Here is a 14,513-nt window from a genome sequence, read left to right as displayed (position 1 = left end):
GCAGGACTTTTGATGGAGTTGGTGTCATTTTAACACCTATTTATTATTGTTTTATCGTAAAGATAACGCTAATATAAGCATGTTTTATAGGAACAACTTTTCTCTAAAATCAAAAATGGCGGAGATATTCACCCTCAATTCGTTAGGTTAGGTTTAGGTTAGGTTAGCCTTTAGGTTAGGTTAGGTTAGGTTTCTTAAAAAAAAACTACACAGAAATAGGAGCCCCGCGAAGCGGGGCTCCGTCGACGCGCAAAAAAAATCAAGTTAGGTTAGGTTAGCCGTTAGGTTAGGTTAGGTTAGGTTTCTTAAAAAAAAAAACTACACAGAAATAGGAGCCCCGCGAAGCGGGGCTCCGTCGACGCGCAAAAAAAAATCTAGTTTAGGTTAGGTTAGCCGTTAGGTTAGGTTAGGTTAGGTTTCTTTAAAAAAAAAAACTACACAGAAATAGGAGCCCCGCGAAGCGGGGCTCCGTCGACGCGCAAAAAAAAATCAAATACCTACGTGTGCCCTCCTCCCCCCACAAAAAACCTATAATACGTGCGGCAGTTCTCTAAAGAAACCCCGATAACCTAACTATATAGATAAATAGATGTTATCGGACGATTAAATTATTTTATTCATCCGGTAATCGGACGACTAATTTATTTTATTCATCCGTTTAGCGGACGACTAGCGCTGTCCAATATTAATTGTACGCTTTGTACCGTGGAACAAAACAATAACGACGTCATTTTCAGTTACCGTTCGTTTGCTGCCTTTCAGTCGAGATCGTTTCGTGCGTACTCCTGTTAAGCCCTAAAACTGTACAAAACTATTAAACTTTTACTTTTAGCATACAAATAGGTAGCGAGGAGCGAAGCGACGAGCGTGTTAGGTTAACATTTGAACTGCCGCACGAGCCGAGCGAGCGAAGCGAGCGTGCCGCGGCAGCGGCCGGCGAGTGCCAGAAGCGACTTTAGGGCGATTCCCACTCAAACAAAAAAAAAAACTACAGGTCATACTAATGTCTATTACATTAAATCTGTCATATTTCAAATCAAAGAGCTAATGCAATATTACTAGTATTGAAAACTATTATTGTAAAGTAATAATTAATATTAATTGCTTCAGATCAATGTGGAACTGGAAAAAAATACCTTAAGCAAAGGGGGCGCAGGACTTAGAAAATTTTTGATGGAGTTGGTATCATTATAACACCTATTTATTATTGTTTTATCGTAAAGATTACGCTAATAAAAGCATGTTTTGTTGGGGCAACTTTTCTCTAAACTTGATAATTACCAAGATACATGACGGATTGTAAAATGTAAATTTTTTCAATGATGGAATATTATGTATTCAATATTAAGCTGCGAAAGTCCGAATCTAGCTAAAAAACGTTACGCTTAAATAAGCATTGCATTATCATAAGACTTGCCACAGAACCGAAGCTGTCAACCCCAAATTCCACGTGGTCTTGTCTGCCCTACCCCTAGAGTGTATGTAAAAAGCCGGAGGCAGTGTCTGAGACAATATAAAAAAGACATGAGGAGATAGGGAAAGGGTTAGGTTAGGTTTTATCATCAATCTTTGAGGGCGAATATCTCGGCCATTTTATATTTTAGAGAAAAAGTTTTTTTTATAAAACATGCTTATTTTAGCGTTTTGAATAAAAATTATGTATTTTATGATTCCTATACAATTTTCACTTTAGATCAAAAATTTTCTAAGTCCTTACTTTGCGCCCCCTTTGCTTTAGGCGGACCAAAACTTAATTTGTAAATATCTCGAAAACTATTAATTTTCGCGCCCCCCCCTTTACAGGGGAAGTTCCTAGTACCCACCCCCCCTCTCTCCACCCCCCACTACCCCCAAATTCCACGCCCTATAATGTACAGTTTTACCCAAGTGTCTCACTATTATAAAGGAACACGTCGGTCGTGGTTCGTTTTTCGGATTGGTGATTCGCAAATGAAAATTGAAATTTGTTGTCACTGTCAAATGTCAATATTATGTACTCAATAAAATATGTCAAATACGTCAAATTTTGGCAGTGACTCACTGCCAGTGAGTACTGGGTAATCGTACATAGGTACTACATGGTACATTACATTAGATCATTAACTTATCATTAATGATCTAAGTACACGTCGTCGTCACTCCACACCGTGAGTGTGGACGGTGGACGCGGCATTGTCGGCGCCTCAAAATTAATAATTAATAATAATTAATATGTTGCCACATACCAATGTTATTTTTAATTCAAATGCACCCAGAGCGAAATAAATGTGAAAAAGGTTCTGAAAATTTCGCTTCATTGACTGTACTGGATATTTAGGGGGTTTTGTTACATAACCTCCTAAGGACCAAGCTAAAAAAATCCTATTCTGCATTACCACCCATTGTTCTCACCTGAGTACATAAAAATACAATAGACCTGCCACCCAATGGTATTTTTTTGTTTTTTTTATTGTTAGAGTTAAAATTTACTTGTGGGATTTTTTATCTGTGTCAAATATAGCTTATAGAATACATTTCTGAAAAAAAAAAACTCGATTTATTTTGTTCCCATGTGATCACATCAGACCTAAGTGAATCCAAAAATTTTTTTATTAAAATAAGGTTTTACTTGTAGATTTTTTTATTTACTTATGTTATAACATATGAGATCATACAATAACCTCTACAAAGTATACAAAAGAATTAAAAACAGTTTTTCTTAAATTCTAAATGTGTAAGTTTACTACATATTTGGTAATAAAATATCTAAACTATCTGAACATATGTTAAAAAAAGAAATAAAAACATTGGAAGTACAATATTAGGAACTTGAAATATCAATGAGCTAACTAAAAATCGATTCGGAAACAAATGGTGGGTCTCCTAAGTCTTCATCACTAGGAATAAAATCTCCGTCAGTCGGCTAGGAAATCGATGATATTATCGTCACGAATAACTGAAAAAATAAGGAAGATAACTGTATATTTTGATTGCAATAGTAATTCCTGTTGACAGTTTAAATAAATTATAATCATAAAACAGGACAATTATACTCAAAATTACTGTAAAACAACAAAATAAATTATTAACTAATTAAATGTTTTATAGTCATTGACTACCAATGTCTTCAACTGAGTACAAAAAAAATGAAAATAATGTTGTAAGTAACGACCAATGTTCTCACATGATCACATAAAAATTATCCGTGAATTTAAAAAATACAATATGAATTGTAACGTTAAATTTAATTAAAATACGTTCCTGTACTGTTTTTACTATTCATTTTTCAATACCAAATGAAAATCAAGTGAGAGATTAATATGATAATTAACGATTTAACTTACCTCTGTTACGTTGACCAGCCATTTTAAAAACTTTAACTAAAATATTTTAAAATTCTGTGATTGGATAACCCATTTACCTACCAAACCTAATAGTTCATTTCAGCCAATCGCGTTACACAGTGATCATTGGCAGAAAAGCGCGGTATTTTTTAAGTTATTTCGAATTTTCGATTTTGTCATCGGATGAGGACAGTGGTTGGTAATTTAGTTAAAACTTTTTGGTGCTTTGGGTTGTAATGGTGATGGTGTTTATGTACTTATATGAGGCCATTGGTCCTTAGGAGGCTATGTAAACTTTTTACGAAAAAAAAAAGCTCCGAACTCGATACACAATAGTTTAGGTTACCAATGCAAATTTAGCACCCCATCAATGGAATTTTGGGTCGAAAACGACCTTAATCGATAGGTCCCCGTTAGGTCCTTTAAGGTCCTACATTTTTTTTGTTAGGTCCCCTTTAGTTTTTTTATAAATATTTTTTAAAATTTTGGGTATTATAAATAAAAATAATAATATTTAAAATGCGAAAGTTTGTGAGGATAGATGTATGTGTATGTGTGTATGTTTATTACTCTTTCACACAAATACTACTGAATCGATTACAATTAAATTTAGTACACAATATATAGAATGTAACTTGGATTAACACATAGGATAGGTTTCATCCCGGAAATCCCACGGTTACGGGAACTCTTGTTTGTTTGTTTGAACGCGCTAATCTCGGGAACTACTTGTCCGATTTGAAAAATTCTTTCGGTGTTAGATAGCTCATTTATCGAGGAAGGCTATAGGCTATATATCATCACGGAGCCACGGGGTCGAAACCACGCGGAGCAGCTAGTCATACACAAACAAGCGCGAAATTTAAATTGCTATCGTTTCATTTATTCAATCAATAAATAAATTTATACTATACTAGAGGTCCGCCCCGGCTTCGCCCGTGGTACATATTTCGCAATAAAAGGTAGCCTATGTCCTTTCTCGGGTATCAAAATATCTCCATACCAAATTTCATGCAAATTGGTTCAGTAGTTTAGGTGTGATTGAGTAACAGACAGACAGACAGAGTTACTTTCGCATTTATAATATTAGTATGGATTTGGCTCGGCGAAAGATGATTCCTATGACCATCCTATGACACAGACTGTTATTCTCAAGAGACAACCATGTTATTCTCAAGACATCATGTACCAAGTACGTATAGTGGTAAGTTCTTGGTACATAGTGGTAAGTTCTTGGTACATAGTGGTAAGTACTTGATACATAGTGGTAAGTTCTTGGTACATAGTGGTAAGTACTTGATACATAGTGGTAAGTACTTGGTACATAGTGGTAAGTACTTGGTACATGGTACAAAGTACTTGGTACATGGTACAAAGTACTTGGTACAACAGGTAGTTACAGGTAAAATATTATAAAGCTGAAGAGTTTGTTTGTTTGTTTGAACGCGCTAATCTCAGGAACTACTGGTCCGATTTGAAAATTCTTTCGGTGTTAGATAGCCCATTTATCGAGGAAGGGCTATATATCATCACCCTAAGACCAAAAGGAGCGTAGCCATGCGGGTGAAACCGCGAAGCGCAGCTAGTAATACATTAAAATGCAGTGGAGGCTCAGTCGTGACGTGAGGACTTAGTACTTCAAATCGATAAGTAGGTCGATTACGACCAGGAAAGTGTGCAGGAAATTGATTTTTCAATTTATCTTGCGCTGCAAGGCCATAACATCACTACTGCTAAACGGTGAAGGAAAAAATCGTGAGGAAACCGACATGTCGAAGAATCAAAAGTTGACATGTGACATCTGCTAACCAGTACTTGGGCAGCGTGGTAGATTATAGCCTGTACCCTCATAGTAGGCCCGTGTCCCAGCAGTGGGAATGTATGTTGGCTGATGGTGATGATAATGATGATGAATAATGCATATAGAAAGAGAATAATAGAGATTTTTCGCAGTTTGTGGGTGTAGTTATGCAAAAAATGAAATTTTTCAGAGTTCTGTATACGGTGCTATTTTATGAAAAAACCCTGTGAAAAAACCTGACTTGTGGACGACCGAGATCGCCACGGTTTCTGTTAGAAGTTATTTGGGTAGATAAATAAATAATAATCCATTGAAATGTTACAAATTTCTTTTTTGTGTAATAAAAATCTGCGATCGCATATCGGGGAACATTTACTTCTTTTATTTCTGTGTTTCTTCTATTTTCAGTTCAAGAAATGTCAAATTTCCCCACATTTTCCCCAAACCAACTCTTTCCCCACACCTAGGGTTGCCAATGCAACACCCTGGGTGAGTTAAAATTTAACATTCTCAACCTTATTTAGACGTCTTCATAGAACGAATTGTTTTTCGCTGCTCGAGCTAAGAACAAGACGTATCAGTGAGACGGGCGACCAAAGAACCAGAGAACCAGAGAACCAGAGAACCAAACAACCAAATAACCGAACAACCAAACGAACCAACGAAGTCAGAGCGAACTCTAGTTTTAGTTTCGGTGCCACACTGACCCTTCTATATATGGACTCGAGAAAAAACAATTATAGTGCGATACAGAAATACTATAAATAAATTACCGCCATCTATTATCACCTTACTCAAGTAATATTAATTATATCGAACGATCTGTCGTGAAGAACACTCCATTAAGCGATTTTTAGGACAGTACTATAGAAATGATGATTAAAATAAATTCTACATTAAATAAATTTTATCTATTTATGCGTATTATTATGATTACCGATGTGATTACCGATAGATATAATGAAAATGTTTATATTTGGAAATAAGGCCATCTATGCGATGGATGAAAAACTTTAATAAACGCAGCAGCACTCTGTGATTAAAGTCCATCCAAAAGGGCCGGGGTTCGAGCCCGGGTGGGCATGCTAATTATTTTTTTTTAGTTTATCTGCGAGATATCGATATCAGATGATATTATAATTTATATACCCTACTTAGATGTATTGTGTGGATTTGTACTGTATTTTTTTATCTTGTAATTACACTTAAGACATTAATATGTAAAAATTAATTATTATTATTCTCTATTCTTGTAAATTACTGCTTAGGGAGGATAGCAGTTATAAAAGGTAGGTACAGCTTATTTTTTTTTTACATTTCTATATTATAATATATACATTTAACTACATTATATAACAATTTTAAAACAGCAAAATTTTATTTTATTTTGTTTGTGTACGTGAAGTTTTTGTTGTTTTTACCCTAAATACTTCAAAGACGGTGTTAAACAGGGTGTCTGGGATAAAAGTTAACGTAAATAACAAAATAACTACATAATAATTATTGTTCAACCGAGTTTTATAGTGCGGATTAGCGTTAAAATCTTATTTCGTATATTTTATTAACCGTTTGTTCAATTTCATTGAATTTGATATGTATAGATGCGCATTAATAAGAACTTTTATTTGAAACTAATATTGTGAAAATTTATCCATCCGCTGCGTAGTTATAGCGGAAAATCACTTCCAAAAGCGCTAAATCTCTCCCTCGAATAATTAATTAACCAGTTAATGAATATTATTGAATTTGGTATCTACGGATGCGCAATAGCGAGATCTATCGTTTGATAATAATTTCATGAGGATTTGCTTACCAGTTAAGGAGAAAACGAGGAAATTCACGTTGGGAGCCACCACCCATATCTATTGAACTGGGCTATGCACCCCATTCAATTTGGTGTCCAGGGATGCGGCCCAAAAAGACTTTTCATTTGATACCAAATTTGTAAAAATCCTCCCACCGGTTTAGGAGAAAACGGCGAAAAACGAAACGCAGCGCCCACCCACCCTCCCAGTCCACATCTCTTAGGCACATCAACTCGGTTTACACAATTTTATACCTATTTTTTTTTAATTTTTTTTTGAATAGAAAAATGATAACTGAAGAAGATTATTTGAAAATTTTTGAATTTGGACTTATACAAAAGGCTACAGAAATATTTTAAGTTACTGTTTTTTTTTTTTTTTTTTTTTAAGTTGTTATAGAGAAACCTACCCAGGCCAGAAACCTAACCTAACTTTGACATTAACCTAACCTAAACTAACCTAACTTAGACATTAACCTAAAATAAACTAACCTAACTTTGACATTAACCTCACCAAAACGAACCTAACATTTATAGAAACCTAACCCAAACTAACCTAACTTTTGTAGAAACCTCACCAAAACTAACCTAACTATTACAGAAACCTAACCTAACCTAACCTAACTATTATGTCAACCTCACAAAACTAACCTAACTATTATAGAAACCTCACCTACACGAACCTAACTTTTTCAGCAACCTCACCTACAGTAACGACATAATAGTTAGGTTAGGTTAGGTTAGGATAAGTTAGGTTAAGTTAGGTTAGGTTTTTTTTTTTTTTTTTATAAAAGCACCCGCCATCTCAGGGTGTTGTGTGCTTTCCTCTGAATTATTGTCCAGAGATGTTTATTTTTCTTTAATCAAATAAATACCAAACGATTCTTTAACAATTTAGGCCTAAATTAGTACAGTTAAAAGTAAAAATACAAATTAACAAATTTACGATAAAATTTCCAAAATAATAAGAGACTAAAATTAAATATTACATTTAAAACTTACATTAATTAAAAACCTTGCAATGAAAATAATAAAAAAGAAATAAAATAAATTAATAAAATTAAAAGTAAAAAAAAAAAAAATACAAATTAACAATTTACAATGAATTTCCAAAATAATAATAAAATACTAAAATTAAATGTTGCATTTAAAACTTACATAAATTAAAAAAACATTACAATGAAAATAATAAAAAATAAATAGACAATACGGCACAACACCTTAAAACTTAACTTAAGTGTTGTGCCGTATTGTCAGGTTAGGTTAGGTTAGGTTAGGTTAGGGTTAGGTTAGGTTAGGTTAGGTTAGGTTAGGTTAGGTTAGGTTAGGTTAGGTAAGTTTAGGTTAGGTTAGGTTAGGTTAGGTTAGGTTAGGTTAGGTTAGGTTAGGTTCCCGTGTGGAGTTTCTGGTCTCCCATCGGGCGCGTCCTCAGGTGGCGGATAGGGGGAGGCCTCCCAGATATGGGGGGTACCGGTGGTCTTGCCGGCGCGGACCAAAATCAGCGTGGAGGAACTCGAGGGCTATCACGTCCTCGTTGCAATCTCTGTTTTGCAGAGAAATTGCTGGGTTTGTTTTCGAACAGTGCTGCTTTTGCGGCGAGGTATGGCGACCAGTGGTTGCGGACGATTTAGTCCTACTGGACGACGGGCTGCTTTGCAGCGATGGATGGCGGTTGTATCAATCGCGGCGCGGCGGGCTGGGCGGCAGGTTTTTCTGTCGCCTGGTTAGAGGCTTCGGCCTCCCGTCGGGCAACCTGTTATCCGTCGTAGTGTTGTTGTCACGTCTAGCAGCTACGACGGACCAGGAGGCTTGCCTTAATCGGCTGGCCTGAGAGGAAGGACACCTCATCAAAAACCCTCAAATCCGCGTTGTAGTCCAGCGGCGTGGATTTCCTGTCCTTCTTGGACAGTTTGGCTCGGGAGAGCGTGAGCTTTTAGCTGTGTACACCCATGGATACCGCCCGACCTCCATGGTGTAAAAGGGTTATCCGGGTGCAGGGGGCACCGCCCGGATGGACGTTTTATATCCCCCATACTCGTGGGAACAAAAATGTCCTTTAACTCCGAACCGATCAACGACGACCCTAGCAAACACACAATTATGGACACTGAAAACTTCTATGATTTGGAAGACACTGACGGAAGTATGTCTCCGGCGCGTGTCGAGACAAGGCGGGGCAGGGCTGTGCTGCGTTCAAGCTCCAGCTCTGTCAACAGCATCATAGAAATGGATGGAAAAGACAGGCTGTGGCGGAAGCGGACGCTGGACACCAGCTGTTCTGGTTCCGACACAGAGGATGGCACAGGGGTTTTTACATCCCCATTTATTAAGACCACCTCAAAAAGAGGGAAGGGCCGCCCATCGGGTTCAAGCGCCACTCGGCGCGAGGCCACATTCGATATGACGAGGTTGCGTAAGAGGGAGTTGGAGGCGCAGGCCGAGAAGGAGGTTGCTGAGTGCGCCGAGCGCATTGAAGTGGCGCAAGCTAGCGCTCCTCTCCCTCCCATTCCAGCAAAGACAAACACGTCGGAGGCTCTCAGTCGCCGCATTGCCGATGACCTGGCTGCAATCGTGAAGGTGATGACCAAGTCATCAAATCTCAAGGGCACTTTCAAAAAGGCCTTGAAATTGGCCCACGATGACATTGAGCAGTCAGTAGCTCTATTAGAGAAACACACTGTCTCTGAGGAGACGAGATTGCTGCAGGCAGCCAATTCCCGCCTACAGGCGGAGCTCGACTCCCTGAAAAGGGAACTCCAAGAGGTGAAGGCCTCTCAGGGCTCGTCGCTGCCTGCTCAGCCCCAAGATTCGGATATCTTGCGCCAGGTCGGAGCAATGATTAACGCGAGATTTGAGGCTCTAGAGGAGCGTCTGCTGCCGGAAAAGCGCATAAGACCTCCGCTGGCGGCAGATAGCAGGAAAGCGGCAAAGGCGGCTGAACAAGCGATGGCCGATGACCTCGCACCGCCCCCTCCATCAAAGGCGAGGACATATGCAGGTGTTGCGGCTTCATCGCAACCGGGTAGATCGGTGTCTGGGCCCGCAATTAAGAAAACCGCGAAGCAGACGGCGGTCCCAGCTTTGGAGATCGAGGCAACCTCGAAAAAGAGGAAAAAGAAATTGGCGAACGGGAAGGAAAGGGTCCCCGTGCAGCCTGATCCGGCGGGTTCAAAGCCCCCCAGAAAAGATACGCTGGCCACGTCATCCGGCCCCCCGCAGCAGCCGTCAAAGGACGGAGAGTGGACTGTGGTCGGAAAGCGAGGAAAAGAAAATAAGGGGAAAGGGAAGAAGCCTGCGGCTAAGTCCCGCAAGAAGAAGTCGCGAAAGCTCCACGCTCCGAATTCCTCGGCTGTCGTCCTTACCCTGCAGCCGAGTGCGAAGGAGCGTGGCGTAACCTACGCCGGTGTTTTGACGGAGGCGCGGCGTGGAATAGACCTCGCCGAAATTGGCATCAGTGCAATGCGTTTTAAGCGCGCTGTCACTGGTGCCAGGATACTAGAGATCCCCGGTGCTTCCAGCACCAAGGAAGCGGACTCCCTTGCCGCCAAATTGCGGGAGGTCCTCGGTGAGGATAACGTTAAGGTGTCCAGGCCGGTCAAGTGCGCAGACTTGCGAATCACTGGCCTGGATGACTCGGCCACAGTCGAGGACATTGCGGCTGCGGTATCGCGCGCAGGGGAGTGTACCGCGGAGCATGTGAAGTGTGGTGGCCTGCGCACGGGCCCCCGAGGTGCTGTATCAGCCTGGGTTAGTTGCCCGGTGACTGCGGCGAAGAAGCTGGCGCAGGCGGGGCGCGTAATGGTTGGGTGGGTTTCGGCGAAAGTCTCTCTCACCGAGCAGAAGCCCCTGCGCTGTTACCGCTGCCTGGAGGTGGGCCATGTCAGCGCCACGTGCTCCTCGCCGACGGACAGGAGTGCCACTTGCTTCCGCTGCAGTGAAACAGGCCATAAAGCTGGTGGATGCGATGCCGCCTCCGCTCGCTGCGCCCTATGCACGGAGGCAAAGCTACCGGCAGAGCATCGGCTTGGAAGCGCAGCCTGTAAGGCCCCGAAGCCTAAAAGAGGTGGAATGCGGAAGCAAGATGGCGCTCCAACGCCATCACGCTCTGCTCCGGTGCCTGATGAGGTACCGCAAACGGAGGCAGCCATGGAAACGCAGTAATGGCCCCACTGCGTTTCCTACAGGCCAACATCAACCACTGTGCCAGGGCCCAGGACCTTTTACATCAGAGTCTGGCAGAGTGGGAGATTGACGTGGCGGTAGTGTCTGAGCCATACAATCTGCCCCCCCGGGATAACTGGGTGGGCGATCTGGACGGCTTGGTGGCGCTGGTTGCTCAAGGCGACACACAGCTTGAGCAAATCATAAGGCGACGGGGATGCGTCTCGGCGGTTGTCAATGGCTTCACCGTTGTGGGGGCGTACTTCTCGCCGAACCGCTGCCTCGCCGATTTCGAGCAGTTCTTGGTTGAGCTGAGGGATCTGCTAGACTTCGCACAACCTCAATCTGTACTTTTGGCCGGGGACCTGAACGCCAAGTCGGTGTCTTGGGGCTGCGTGGCAAGTGATATACGTGGCTCGACACTCGCTGACTGGGCAGTTGCGTCGGGACTGACGGTTGTTAACCGTGGAGCAGAATTAACGTGTGTTCGGCAGAGGGGTGGATCCATTGTAGATGTCACGTTTGCGAGCCCCCCTCTCGCTCGTCGTATACAAGACTGGAGGGTTCTTTTGGACGTGGAGACGCTCTCGGATCACCGTTATATCCGGTTTAGCGTCTCCACGCCCTCGGCGGCTCCCAGTCAATTCCCCCCTGGCGATTGTCGTCCGCGCTGGGCACTTGGTAGCCTCGATAGGGAGCTCCTCATTGAGGCTGCCTTAGTGCAGGCTTGGCTCCCGTCGCAGCAGAATGGCAGCGAAAACGTAGAGGAGGAGGCCACTTGGCTTGCCGAAGCCATGTCTCAGGTGTGCGACGCGAGCATGCGGAGGGTGCGGTCGGTTCCACGTAGGCGCCAAATGTATTGGTGGTCCGCCGATGTTGCCCAGCTGCGTGCTTCATGCGTGGCTGCGAGGCGGGCGTACACCAGGCACAGGCGCCGTAGGCGGCGTGACGAAGAGGAGGAAGCGCGGTTATACGCCGTCTATAGGGACTGCATTGTGTCCCTGCAGGACGCCATCAGCAGCGCTAAGACCCGTGCATGGGAGGAGATGCTCGAGAGTTTGAACCGCGAACCTTGGGGTCGGCCGTATAAGAGGGTGAGGCAAAAGCTTCGCCCTTGGGCCCCGCCCTTGTCTCAAAGTCTCGAGCCACGATTTCTGGAGCAAGTGGTGACGTCCTTGTTTCCAAGTCGGGGAAGACATTCTCCCCCACCGATGGCACCCACGATGACTGCGCAGGAGGAGCTCAACAACGAAAATGTCCCTCCAGTCACTCGCAACGAGCTCGCTGTGGCAGTAGAGCGCCTTAAGGCGAAGAATGCCGCCCCCGGCCCTGACGGTGTTCCCGGGCGGGCCTGGGTGCTGGCGCTAGAATCTCTTGGACCCAGGGTGGAACAGCTGTTCACAAAATGCCTCCGACAGGGCCAATTTCCCCGTAGGTGGAAGACCGGGAACTTGGTCCTGTTGCAGAAGGAGGGACGCCCGCGCGACTCGCCCTCGGCTTATAGGCCGATCGTGCTGCTCGATGAGGTGAGCAAGCTCTTTGAGCGCGTCTTCGCAGCTCGCCTCATCGACCATCTGGAGGGAGTGGGGCCGGACCTAAGCGAGAACCAATTTGGATTTCGCCGGGGAAGGTCCACTATCGATGCGATTGCTGAATTGCGGAACCTCGCTGATCATGCAGATAATGAAGGCGGAGTGCTTTTGGCGGTGTCCCTTGACATCGCCAACGCATTCAACACTCTGCCGTGGAGTTGCGTGATCGAAGCGCTCCGCTACCACAACGTGCCCGGGTATATGGTGCGCTTGTTGCAGTCCTACTTATCGGAGAGGGCTGTGGCGTACCCAGCGCGTCGTGGGTGGCAAGAAAAGGAAGTGACGTGCGGTGTTCCACAGGGCTCGGTTCTTGGGCCCCTTCTGTGGAACATCGGCTACGACTGGGTCCTGCGTGCCACTTATCTACCGGGTGTCAGCGTGCTTTGCTACGCGGATGACACCCTGGTAACTGCACGCGGGGCCTCGTACAGGGAGGCAGCCCTCATTGCGACCGCTGGTGTGGCGGATGTTGTGCGCCGAATCAGACGACTTGGCTTAGAGGTCGCTCTGAACAAGTCAGAGGCAATTCTGTTTCGCGGCCGTCGAAGGGCGCAGGCTGCTGGTTCAGCTATCCAGGTGGGAGGCACGTCCATCGGCGTCGGTTCCACTTTGCGCTACCTGGGCATCGTGCTGGACAGCCGGTGGACATTTGTGGAGCACTTTCGTCGCCTCGCCCCCCGTCTTGTTGGGGTGGCCGGGGCACTTGGAAGTCTGCTCCCGAATCTAAGAGGGGCTGGGGGTGCGTGTCGTCGTCTATACACCGGCATCATTCGCTCCATGGCCCTCTATGGTGCGCCCATTTGGGCCTACTCTTTGAGCGTCCGTACCAGACCATACTTGCGTAGACCGCAGCGGGTCATGGCGCTCAGAGTCGTGAGGGCATATCGCACAGTGTCCTTCGAGGCCGCGTGTGTCATGGCTGGGACGCCCCCGTGGGACCTGGATGCCGAGATGCTGGCGGACGTTTATCGCCGCGTCACCGCGTCCAGATCGCATGGAATTAATCCATATCTGGAGCAAGTCCAGCAATGGAGGGCTGATGCTCTCGAGCGGCGGTTCAGGGAGTGGGAACGCCGGCTCGAGAGGCCCAGCGCAGGAGCGAGGACGGTCGAAGCTATCCGACCGGTCCTACGCGAGTGGTGCGACAGGCGGCATGGGGCAATTACCTTCCGCCTGACACAGGTGCTGTCCGGACACGGCTGTTTCGGGTGGTACTTGTGCAAAGTCGCCAGGCGGGAGCCGCAAATGGCTTGCCATTGGTGTGACAGTCCGGAGGACACGGCAGACCACACTCTCGCCGTGTGCCCCGCGTGGTCCGAGCCCCGTGCTCACCTAGCCGCAGTCGTCGGCCCTGATCTCTCCCTGCCTTCCATAGCTCGCGCAATGGTTGGCAGCGACAGATCGTGGCGCGCGGCTATCACATTCTGTGAAGATGTGATGTCGCAGAAGGAGGAAGCAGAGCGGGTCCGCGAGGGAGATCCCAACGCGGATCCTATTCGGCGGCGACGTCTTATTGGGCGCAGTCGCCGAGTCGCGACCGCTGTACACGGTCGCGACTTGCTTCCCTAATGTTGGGTGCCGGACGGTGGAACGGGGACATAATCCATCGTCCGGTGCGGTGAGGCGGCGTGAGACGTGTTCCGTTCACGCCGCCCCCCAGGAAGGAGGAACTGGCGAACACTAGCCAGGTCTTAATCGCGATGGGCCTATATAAAAAATAGGCTGCCGCTGACGGGGTTACGGAAGCGGTTACACCAAATACCCGCGACCCTGCCAATATAGCGGAGCGACGGAACACAGTGGAGTTTAGTCGGTAGTCGCCGCATTCTGCG

This window comes from Colias philodice, chromosome 13 (assembly GCF_061535455.1).
Source record: "Colias philodice isolate Cphi_HAF_F1 chromosome 13, ilColPhil1 Martin Lab GWU primary, whole genome shotgun sequence".
NCBI lineage: Eukaryota > Metazoa > Arthropoda > Insecta > Lepidoptera > Pieridae > Colias > Colias philodice.
The sequence above is the reverse complement of the archived record's forward strand: the minus strand, read 5'-3'. Positions refer to the sequence as shown.